Raw genomic sequence first — 11,076 nt, 5'->3', positions numbered from 1 at the left:
TCTCCAGCAACCAATCCGCTTCTTATACATCATAAATGGGACCTTTGGGGCATATATAAGCAACAGCTCTCCCACTTCTCGTCGTCTTTGGTCTTCAGTCTTCAAATAAACTGCTGCAGAAGGATCCTGACTTGTCCTCCCGCGTCGTTCTTGCTGGCGAGACGGAAAGCGGTCGGGGACAATTATTGGCCTGAATTTTAAGGAATGAACATGAAAACAGGACAAGAATCCCATTCCAAGTGGAAAAAGTATAGAGCAGACTGGTTTTAGCTTTTCATCTGACATTGTAGAGTCTGATGAGAGCACACGGCTCCTGTTATAATTCAACTACAGGGACTTCTGAGATGCTAAGAGCAAGTAGTGGGACACTCAAAGCAGCAAAGCAAGAGAAACAGTATTTATCTTATCTCAGAAGTGAGTATGTACAGATGGCTGGGTGAAGCAGTCTAGATGGAGACTGAACTTCTTTGGAGCTTTTCCAGAACGTAATGACCAGGTGTGGGGCCAAGGAGAAAAGGAAGGAAAAGAAGAGGGGAAGACTGTGTGTGTGTGTGTGTGTATAAAAGGGAAGGAAATCTTTGGTTCCAAACTAGTAATGAGTTTCTTGTTAAATGCAAGCTCCTTGCCATGGTCCTAGTGTCTAAGTTTCCCTAAGTTAGAAAACATCTCTTCCCACCTAACCAGATTTCCTCTGAGTCGCTGTTGTTCTTTGTGTCTCCACCTTCCGTTGTCTGGGGTCTAGAGCAAGTCTTGGAGTTTTCTCTGAAGTAAGACTCTACAAATCAGGAGCTACACTTTGCAGCTGCTGGACCCCAAAGACATCAAGTTCCCAGCCCTATGAAAAAAGGAGTCTTTGGGGCTGGAGAGATGGCTCAGCAGTTAAGAGCACTGGCTGCTCTTGCACAAGACCCAGATTCAATTTCCAGTACCCACATGTCTGCTGACAACCATCCATATCTCCAGTTTCAGGGAATCCGATGCCCTCTTCTGACCTCCTCAGACATTGAACAACATGGGTGCATGTACACATATACAGGCATGACACTCAAACACATAAAAATGAAAATAAAAAATAAAATATTTTTAAAAAGAAAAAGGGAATCTTTAGCCTTCACTCCAGCCTGTTCCCCTTCAAAAAGGTAACAGACTGAGGCAGAAGGATTGCATGTAAGATGGAGAGTTCGAGTTCACCTGAGCAACATAGTGGGGGGGGAGAGAGAGAGAGAGAGAGAGAGAGAGAGAGAGAGAGAGGAGAGAATCATTTTTTAGTAGTTCATAATGATGAGGTGGCAAATATTTGCACAACTATTCCAGGAATTTATTCCTTTTCTTTTCCAATACCAATCTAATACAGTGTTTCAGAAGTGTCACACAGGGTCACCCCCAATCCAAAAATCCTGCTGCATTTGATGGGTAATAGCCTAGACTGGTCACACTTGTCTTCTGCCAGCAACTGATGGTCCATGGAAGGACTCTGAGCCTCAGCTGACTGGTGGGAAGGGAGTTCTCTGTGGGACCAGGTGAGCTGGGTGGTTTGTAAAGAATTTGGAAGGTCTCTCAGAAACCCTGATTACAGAAAGCAGCGCACAGAATAACTCTAAATAGTATAATCTTTGGCCTTAGAATATGCTCCACCCCAGGGAGCCAGGAATATGGCCCGGTTGGTAAAGTACTTGCCACATAAGCATGGGGACCTGAGTTCAATCCCCAGCACTCAAGGAAAAAGCCATGGTGGCACATGCTTGTCATCCCCGTTCAGGGGAGGCAGAGAAAAGCAGCAACAGGCCACACGACATGCTGAAATCCTGTGAGTTAGAAATCAGGGAAGGAAAGGAGAAATCTCAGAACTTGAAGGAGAATTTGGGACGCAACATCCATGCTAGAAAGATCAGTCTAGAGAGGAGGAGTGCAGAATGGCTAAGAACATTGACTGGAGGCCTCCTCTGTGGAAGACTGGCCAAGAGGCAAGTGCTGATGGAAGCCTTTTTCATCTGTGGTGGGAAGAAGTCCTGAATAGTCCAGCACAAACAAAAATCTCAGCTGTTTTTCTAGAAGCTGGAGAATCAAAATGAAGACTCAACCAAAGGCAGAAGTTATAGGCACAGGAGGGACCAGACATAGCTTTAGAGCCAGGCTAAGGAAGACCTTGCTGCTCAGGTACAGTGATAGGTGTCTGTCTCAGCTACTGGGTAGGCTGAGGCAGAGGAATCACTTGAGCCCAGGAGTCTGAGAACAGCCTGAGAAATACAGCAAGACCCTGGATCAGAAAAGAAAGTTCTTACTATCACAAAGAGAAAAAACAAAGCCGGGTGTGGTGGCACACGCTTTAGTACCAGCACTCGGGAGGCAGAGGCAGAGGCAGGCAGATCTCTGTGCATTCTAGGCCAGCTTGGTCTACATAGTGAGTTCCAGGTCAGCTGGGGCTGCAGGGAGACCCTGTCTCAAAAAGAGGAAAAAACAAAAAAAGACAGCATTCTAGGGAAGGAACTGCTCTAAGTTTATGTTAAGCCAATTGCAAGCAAGTCTGAGTAATCACCTACCCACCAGCTTCTAATCTTATTTGTGAAAGAACCAAGGCCTTTCCACAAGGAGTAGTTACATGATGTGGTTTGAGATGTTCAATGTGTTCATATAAATGTTGGACTGTGGTCATTGCAATAGGCAGAGGGAGTAAAGAGCAACCAGAAAAGACAGACTGAGGAAAGTCTACAAGGCTGGCAGAGAGAGGGTTCAAAAGTACACCCACCTCCATCATCCCTTCATGATGATCCTGGGGTGGTACTGTGGTGTTTGTTATATAGCCTTCAGCTATACACATGCACTCATATATATATATTTCCCTCAGGTTTTTCACACCACCTAAGAGTTATATTTCCTCTCTCCCCCAATATAACCCTCCCTCCTCTTTCCCATTAAAGTATCCCCATTTTCCCCATTTCCCCCTTGATAACACCTGTCTCCTATAGTCCCCCCTTTCAAGTTTCTTCTTCACCTTTACCCCAATGGTTCCTTTCCATTTTTCTGGCTCCTGCAGTTACATCAGGACATATACTCCCATCTAGGGATTTGGAGCTAAGCTATACAAATGAGAAGGAACATGTTGCTTGGTCTGAATCTGTGCTACTTCACTTAGTATAATGCCTTCTAGTTCCATCCATTTACCTGCAAATTTCATGATTTTTGTCTTTCTTTACCATGAAATAGAACTCTTTTGGGCAAATGTACCACATTTTCATTATTCATTAATCAGTTGAGGGACACTTAAGCTTCTTCCATTTTTTATCTATTGTGAAAACAGCAGCAACAAACAGATGTACTAGTATTTCTGCAGAGTGGGGCATAATGGTGCATGCCTTCAATCCCAGCACTTGGGAGGCAGAGGCAGATGGAACTCTGTGAGTTCAAGGTCAGCCTAGTCTACATAGTGAGTTTCAGGCCAGCTGGGGCTACAGGAAGACCCTGTCTCAAAAAGACCCTCCTTCCCCCAAAATCTCTGTAGTAGGATGAGTTCACTGGGTATATGTTAAGGAATGGTATAATTGGATCATATGGTAGATTTAATTTTAGTTTTTTAAGAGTTCTCCACACTGATTTCCACAGTGGTTGCATCAATTTTCAATCTCACCAGCAGTAAATGAGGTTTCCCTTTTCCCAGTATCCATGCCAGCATTTGGTATCATTTGTTCTCTTGATCTTAGCCATTCTGACTGGGGTAAGATGAAATCTTAAAGTAATTTTAATTTGCATTTCCCTAATTACTAAGGATTCTGAACACTTCTTAAGGCCAATTTAATTTCTTCTTTTTTATTATATTTTTATTTTATGTATATGAATGTATTGCCTACATGTATGTAAGTGCACCCATGTCATTCAATGCCCGCAGAGGTCAGAAGAAGGGATTGGATCCCCTGGCATTCCCCTGGAGTTACGGACGGTTGTTAGCTCCCATGTGGGTGCTGGGAATCAAACCCAGGTCCTCTGCAAGAGCAGCCAGTGCTCTTAACTGCTGTGCCATCTCTCCAGTCCCCTAATTTCTTCTTTTGAGAGCTTTCTGTTCATATCCATAACCCATTTTTTTAATTGGGTCATTTTTTTTCTTGATTCTTTGTTTTTTGAGTTCTTGTGTATTCTGGATATTAGTCACCTGTCAGAGGTATAGCTGGTGAAGATTTTCTGCTGCTCTGTGATTTTCTTCTTCACTAGACTGCTTGTTCCCTTTGCTGTACAGAAGCTTTTTTTTGTTTAATGAGGTCTCATTTGTTAATTGTTGACCTTAGTTTCTGAGCGACTGATGTCCAATTTAGAAAGTCTTTTCCTACACCTATATCTTGTAGGGTACTGCCTATGGTTTCTTCTAACAGTTTCAGTGTTTCAAGTTTCATATTGAGGTCTTTGATCCATTTGGAGCTGACTTTTGTGCAGGGTGATAGATATGGGTCTAATTTCATTCTTCTATACATGGAGATCCAGTTTTGCCAGGATCATTTGTTGAAGATGTTGTCTTTGCTCCAGTGTGTGTTCTTAGCACCTTTGTTGAGTATCAGTTGGCTGAAATTATATGAACTCATGTTTGAGTCTTCTATTGTGTTCCATTGATCTATGTGTTTATTTTTGTGCCAGTACCATGCTGTTTTTATGACTATAGCTCTGTAATATAATCTGAGATCCCCCCAGCATTGTTCTTTTTGCCAAAGATTGGTTTGGCTATTCAGGGTCTTTTGTGATTCCATATGAATTTTAGGATGATTTTGTCAAGCTCTATGAAGAATGTCATGGGTATTTTGATTGGGATTGCATCAAATCTATAAATTTCTTTTAGTAAGATGCTCATTTTCACAATATAGATTCTACCAATCTATGAGCATGATAGGTCTTTCCATCCATCTCCTAGTATCTTCCTCTATTTCTTTCTTTAGAGTTTTGAAATTTTCATTGTAGAGATCTTTAATGTCTTTGGTTAGATTTACACCTAAATATTTTATTATTTTTAAGGCTATTGAGAATGGGAGGTTTTCCTTGAGTGCTTTTTCTGATTGCTTGTTACTTGTATATAGAAAGGCTACTGATTTTTCTAAGTTGATTTTGTATCCTCCCACTTTACTGAAAGTATTAATCAATTCTAACAGTTTTCTAGTGGAATTTTTGGAATCTCTTATGTATAATATCATCTGCAAATAGGGATAATTTGATCTCTTCTTTTCTAATTGGTACTCCTTTAATCTCCTTCTCTTGACTTATTGCTCTTGCAAGAGTTTCAAGCACTATATAGAAAAGGAGAGGAGATAGTGGACATCCCTGTGGTTCCTGATTTTAATGGGAATGTTTCCAGTTTTTCTCCATTTAGGATGATGTTGGCTATGGGTTTGTTGTATATAGTTTTAATTATGTTGAGGTATGTTCCTTCCAGACTAATTCCTTCTAGGACTTTTAATATGAATGCATGTTGGATTTTGTCAAATGCCTCTTCTGCATCTATTGAGATGACCATATGGATTTTGTCTTTAAGTCCATTTATATGTTTTGTTACATTTATTGACTTACATATGTTGAACCATCCCTGCTTCTCTGAAATAAAGCCGGCTTGATCATGGTGGATGATCTTTTTGATGTGTGTTTATATGTGGTTTGCAAGTATTTTGTTGAGTATCTTTGCATCTATGTTCATTAAGGATGTGGGTCTATAGCTTCCTTTTTGTTGTGTCTTTACCTGATTTTGGTATTAGAGTGGCTTCATAGAAGGAGTTCGGGAGTTCTCCCTCTGTTCCTATCTTTTTGAATAATTTAATCAGTATTGGTTGTAGATTTTCTTTGATTGTCTGGTAGAATTCTGTTGTGAATTCTTCTGGGCCTGGGATTTTTTTTTTTAGTTGGGAGGTTTTGTATTAGTGTTTCAATTTCCTTGTTTGTTATGGGTCTGTTTAGGCTGTTGATCTCCTCCTAGTTTAACTTTAGTGGTGGCCATGCTTTTAAAACTCATATACTTCTTTCAGGTTTTCAAATTTAATGGAGTATAGATTTTTAAAGTATCCCCTTGCAATATTTTGGATTTGTGTGTGTGTGTGTGTATGTTTGTGTGTGTATGCATGTGTGTATGTGCGTATGTATGTGTGTGTATGGTGGTGTGTGCGTGTATGCGGCTCTTTCTTTCTTTTGGTTAACTGGACTAAGGGTCTATCTATCTTGTTTAACTTTCAAAGAACCGGCTCTTAGATTCATTGATTTTTTTTTCTTTTGTATTGTTTTCTATTTCATTAATTTCTGCTCTGAGTTTTGTTATTTCTTCTTGTCTACTAGGTTTGGGGTTGTTTTGTTCTTGCCTTTCCAGAGTCTTGAGTTGTACTGTCAAGTTGTTTACATGTGGTCTTTCTGATTTTTTAATGTAGGCACTGAGAACTATAAACTTCCCTCTTAGGACTGCTTTTAGGATGTCCCAGTGGTTTTTTTGCATTGTGTTCTTGTTTTTATTTTGTTCCAGGAATGCTTTTATTTCTTTTTTAATTTCATCTTTGCCCATTCATGATTCAGGAGTGTGTTGTTTAATCTCCATGAGTCCGTGTATTTACTAGAGCTTCTTTTGCTGTTGATTATAAGCTTTATTACACTGTGGTCTGATAGAAGGCATGGGATTATTTCAACTATTTTGTATTTTTTGAGATTTATTTTGTGCCCAAGAATGTGGTCAATTTTAGAATAACTTGCATGAGCTGGTGAGTAGAAAGTGTATTCTTTGGTGGTTGGGTGGAATATTCTGTATATGTCTGTTAGGTCCATTTCGTGTAGCATATCATTTAATTCATTTGTCTCTCTGTTTATTCTTTGTCCAATTGACCTGTCTATTGAAGAAAGTGGGGTATTAAACTTGCCCACTATCACTGAGTTGGTGTCAGTCTCTGTTTTATAATCCTGTACTACTGATTTTATGAAATTGGGTGCTCCAGAATTTGGTGCATGAATGCTCATGATTGTAATATCTTCTTGGTCAATTGTTTCTTTGATTAGAATGAATCTTTTATCTTCTGATGAGTTTTAATGTAAAGTATATTTTGTCATATATCAAAATTGCAACACCTGCTTGCTTCTTAGGGCCATTTGCTTGGAATATTTTTTCCCATCCCTTCACCCTAAGATAGTGTCTATCCTTGAAGGTGAGATGAGTTTCTTGAAGACAACAAAAATATGGATTTTTCTTTCTTGATCCATTGCTCCAGCCTGTGTCTTTTGACAGGGGAATTGAGGCCATTGATATTTAGTGTTATTATTGAAAGGTGTATATTGTGTACTCTAATTTTAATTCTTTTGTGTTTGTGGCCTATTTTTGTGTTTCCGTTGTTATACCTTTCTTTATTTTCTTTCTGGATCCTCTTGGGCATACTCATTCCTTTCTTCAGCCCCTTGTATTGCTTCAAGTATTCTCTGTAGTGCTGGTTTGGAAGACATGAATTCTTTCAGCCTATTTGTGTCACGGAAAATTTTCTGTTCCCCTTCAGCCTTGATAGATAGTTTTGCTGGGTAAAGTATTTGGGGTTGGCCTCATGCTTATTTAGGACTGGGAATACCTTTTCCATGCTCTTCTGGCTTTCATATTTTGCATTGAAAAGTCAGATGTAATTTGATGTGTTTTTCTTTATATGTGTATTAGTTACTTTTCTGTTGCTGTGATAGAAACACTGACCAAAGCAACTTATAGAAGGAAGAGTTTGTTTGAGCTTATAGTTCCAAAGGGGCAAGAGTTCATCATGGCGGGGAGGCATGGTGGCAGGAGGTGGCTGGAGAAAGAGCAGAAGCTAAGTTCTATATCTTCAAGCAGACACAGGAAGCAAGAGACTGACTTGAGATTCAGCAAGGCTTAAGAACTCTCTAAGCCTGCCCCAGTGACATGCTTCCTCCAGCATAGCCACACCTTCTAGACTTCCCAAAACAGTGCCACCAACTGGGGATGAAATGTCCAAATATTTGGAGCCTATGAGGGACATTCTCATTCAAGCTACTACAATATGTAACTTGTTCTTTTTCTCTAGCAACTTTCAGTACCCTCTCTTTGTTCTGTACATTTAATGTTTTTACTATGATATGTCATGGGCACTTTCTGTTCTGATCATGTCTTAATGGTGTTCTCTGTGCTTCTTGAATCTCTATAGGTATATCTTTCCTTAATTTAGGGAAGTTTGCTTCTATAATCCTATTGAAGATCTGTTCAATGCCTTTGGTTTGAGTTTCTTCTCCTTCCTGTATGCTTATAATATATAGATTTGGTCATTTTATATTGTCCCACATTTCTTGAGCATTCCATTCCTGTGTTTTTTATAAATTTTGTATAGTCTTTGCTTAAAGAGTCCAGATCTTCAACTTTATCCTTCAGTCTTGATATTCTGTTTTCCATTTCATTCATTCTGCTTGTGAGACTTTGTCCTGTTGTTTTTAATTGGCTTATTGAGTTTTTCAGTCCTGTGTTCATTTCCATAGGGGTTTTCTTCACTATTTCTATCTCTTTAGTGAATTCACTTTTCAAGTTATAAATTTTTTTTTTGATATTTCATTAAGCCGCTCATTGTATATTCTTGGGATTCTGTGAAAAGTTTATGCCTTTCTTCTTTGAGTTGTTTGTCTGTGTTTTCTTGAAGTTCTTTGATCATGTTTTTGATTGTTCTTTTAAATTCTTCATCCTGAGATTCTACAGGGTGGTTCTCAATGCTGTGTACTTCTGTAGGACTCGTGGGTTTTGTTGGGGCCATATTTTTCTGGTTTTTCATATTGTTTGTGTTTTTGCATTGCTGTTTGGGCATATGGATGCTCTTTGTTGGTTATGAGTTCAACAGGAACATCTACTTTGTTTTTGTTTAATTTAATTTTGTTTCTGTTAATAGTTTATGTAGCTTAGTTACTTTTTATTTAGGTATGGAAGATAAATTGCTGGATATTTCAAGTTCTTGCTGGGTATTAGACTGGTCAGAGTCCTGACTGAACCTAGCATCTGCCTGATCGGGATGCTGGGAAGTTGGCGGTGAGGGGACCACCTGGGTGAGGACTTACTTATCTATGGTAGGGTGTTTAGCTAATCTGGTTTGGGAACTTAGTCCTGGGACTTGAGGTGAAGGAATTGGAGCCTGCCTGTAAGAGTGGCTGGCAGGGGACAGGGTTGGGCGGATGACAGAAAATCAATTTCTGATTCTTGTGTGAGACTCAAGCCTTCCTTTTTTGAGTTTAGGTCTGTTTCTGTTTGTATACTTTATGTGCCTTTATTGTTTACTTATTGGGTATGAAAAGCTGGTTGGTCTCTGCTTCAGGTTCTCTTTTTTGATTTTATATTGGAGGGGACTGATGGCTTTAGTCCAGCTGTTTATGAGTTCCCACAGAGGCCCAAGTTGGATGTTAATCAGATGTTCTCAGGCTTCCTCCTAAGGCCTGGGTCCCTCTAGTCAGCAGGCACAGTGCAATTTGGGAGGATTGCTAGACAGAGGTAGGATTCAGGATTCTCAGGCAGTCAGGGAAGGAGGCTAGTCTCAGGAATCCAGGGCAAGCAGGGAAGGAGGCTGGTCTCAGGAATCCAGGTTGGGGGTGGGAGAGGCAGGGATGAAGGCTGGTTTCAGGTATGTAAAGGCAAGTTGGGGGTGGGGGCAGACTGTGAGGTCTCTAGGGAAGTAAACTGAAGAATTGGGTTGGTCTGGGTGCAAAGGTTAAGGAAGCAGTGAGGGTGATCTGGGCCAAGAGGTTAGTCCAGAGGTGTGGGGTAGCAAGAGAAGAAGTGGGCCTGTGCCCAGGCTAGAAGGAGAACGGGATATGGGAGCTGGGAGATTGAATCAGGTTCTGAATGATTTTTTTAATGGACATAATTTAGGTGGGGGAGGAAAGTCAGGACAACAAAATGAGAAGCCGAGGAAAGACAAAAATATTTCCACAATTGCTTATAAACCATTTAGAAAAAGTAGGCATTAATAAGTGCTCAAACAACTACAATTCTCTACATTTCAGAATGATTTTTAATATACATGTTTATACTGAGATAGGCATAGAATTCTTCTGGAAAGATAGCAAGTTAAGAGTAGTTACCTGGGGGCAAGAACTTGAATTGGATTCAGCAGCTGGGAAATATTTTAATTTTTGCCATGGATCTATATTACCTATTAAAATTTCATGATTCATTTTCAATTTAATGCTAGTAGTCTAAAAATCTCTACTGTTGGGCTAGAGAAATGACTCAGTGGTTAAGCTCACTGACTGCTCATGGAGAGGACCAGGGTTCTATTCCCAGCACCCAAATGGCAGCTAACACCTATCTGTAACTCCACTACCAGGGGAATCAGTGCTCTTTTCTGACATCCATGGGCATTGCATGACACGGGTGTACTTGCAAACACGCAGGCACTACACTCATATGCATAAAATAAAAATAATTTTTTAAAAAATCTCTACTGTTTCGCTGAGTCTGGACCCACCTGGGAAGTTGGGAACATCAGGCTTTGACAGGCTGAGCCCTGATAGAGCCCTCTACTGGCTGGTACCCACAACTACAGCTGCCAGATGGCCACAGAAGGCCTGTGAGGCCTGCTCAATTCATCAATACTCCCTAGGTTAATACTGTTACTAGTCCACACATTAACTGTGACCTACTTTTTTCTCAGTACATTAGTGATTGAAGATCTGGACACCATGTGTGGGGTTGGGGAATGGGGCAGTAAAATACTGGTACTTAATAATTATATATCCTACATTATTTTTTTTCCCATTTTAAGCTTTGACATACTGATTAGAAACAATCGGGTCTTTTAAAAATATCTCAGTTGTGAGCCAATCACACATGATTTTAGCAATTAAACTTCTATCAATTCATTATTTGCTACTGTAATTCTTTCCTCTGCATATGTGAAATAGAGGCTTTTGTTCCACATAAAGAATTTGGATAAAAGGTTCTGCACTCTCAGACTTTATGTTGTCATGTAAGTAATTTACTGGTGTGTTATGCAGTTTTTTTAAAGTAATATTTTATTATTTAAAAGTCATTATGTTATCACTGTAAAAAATACTTAGGGAACTACCATAAAACTGGAAGAACAAAATAAAAATGATTACCATTGTACC

This window comes from Nannospalax galili, unplaced genomic scaffold, assembly GCF_000622305.1.
Source record: "Nannospalax galili isolate Female #2095 unplaced genomic scaffold, S.galili_v1.0 scaffold45, whole genome shotgun sequence".
Classification (NCBI taxonomy): Eukaryota; Metazoa; Chordata; class Mammalia; order Rodentia; family Spalacidae; genus Nannospalax; species Nannospalax galili.
Note: the sequence above shows the minus strand (reverse complement) of the source record.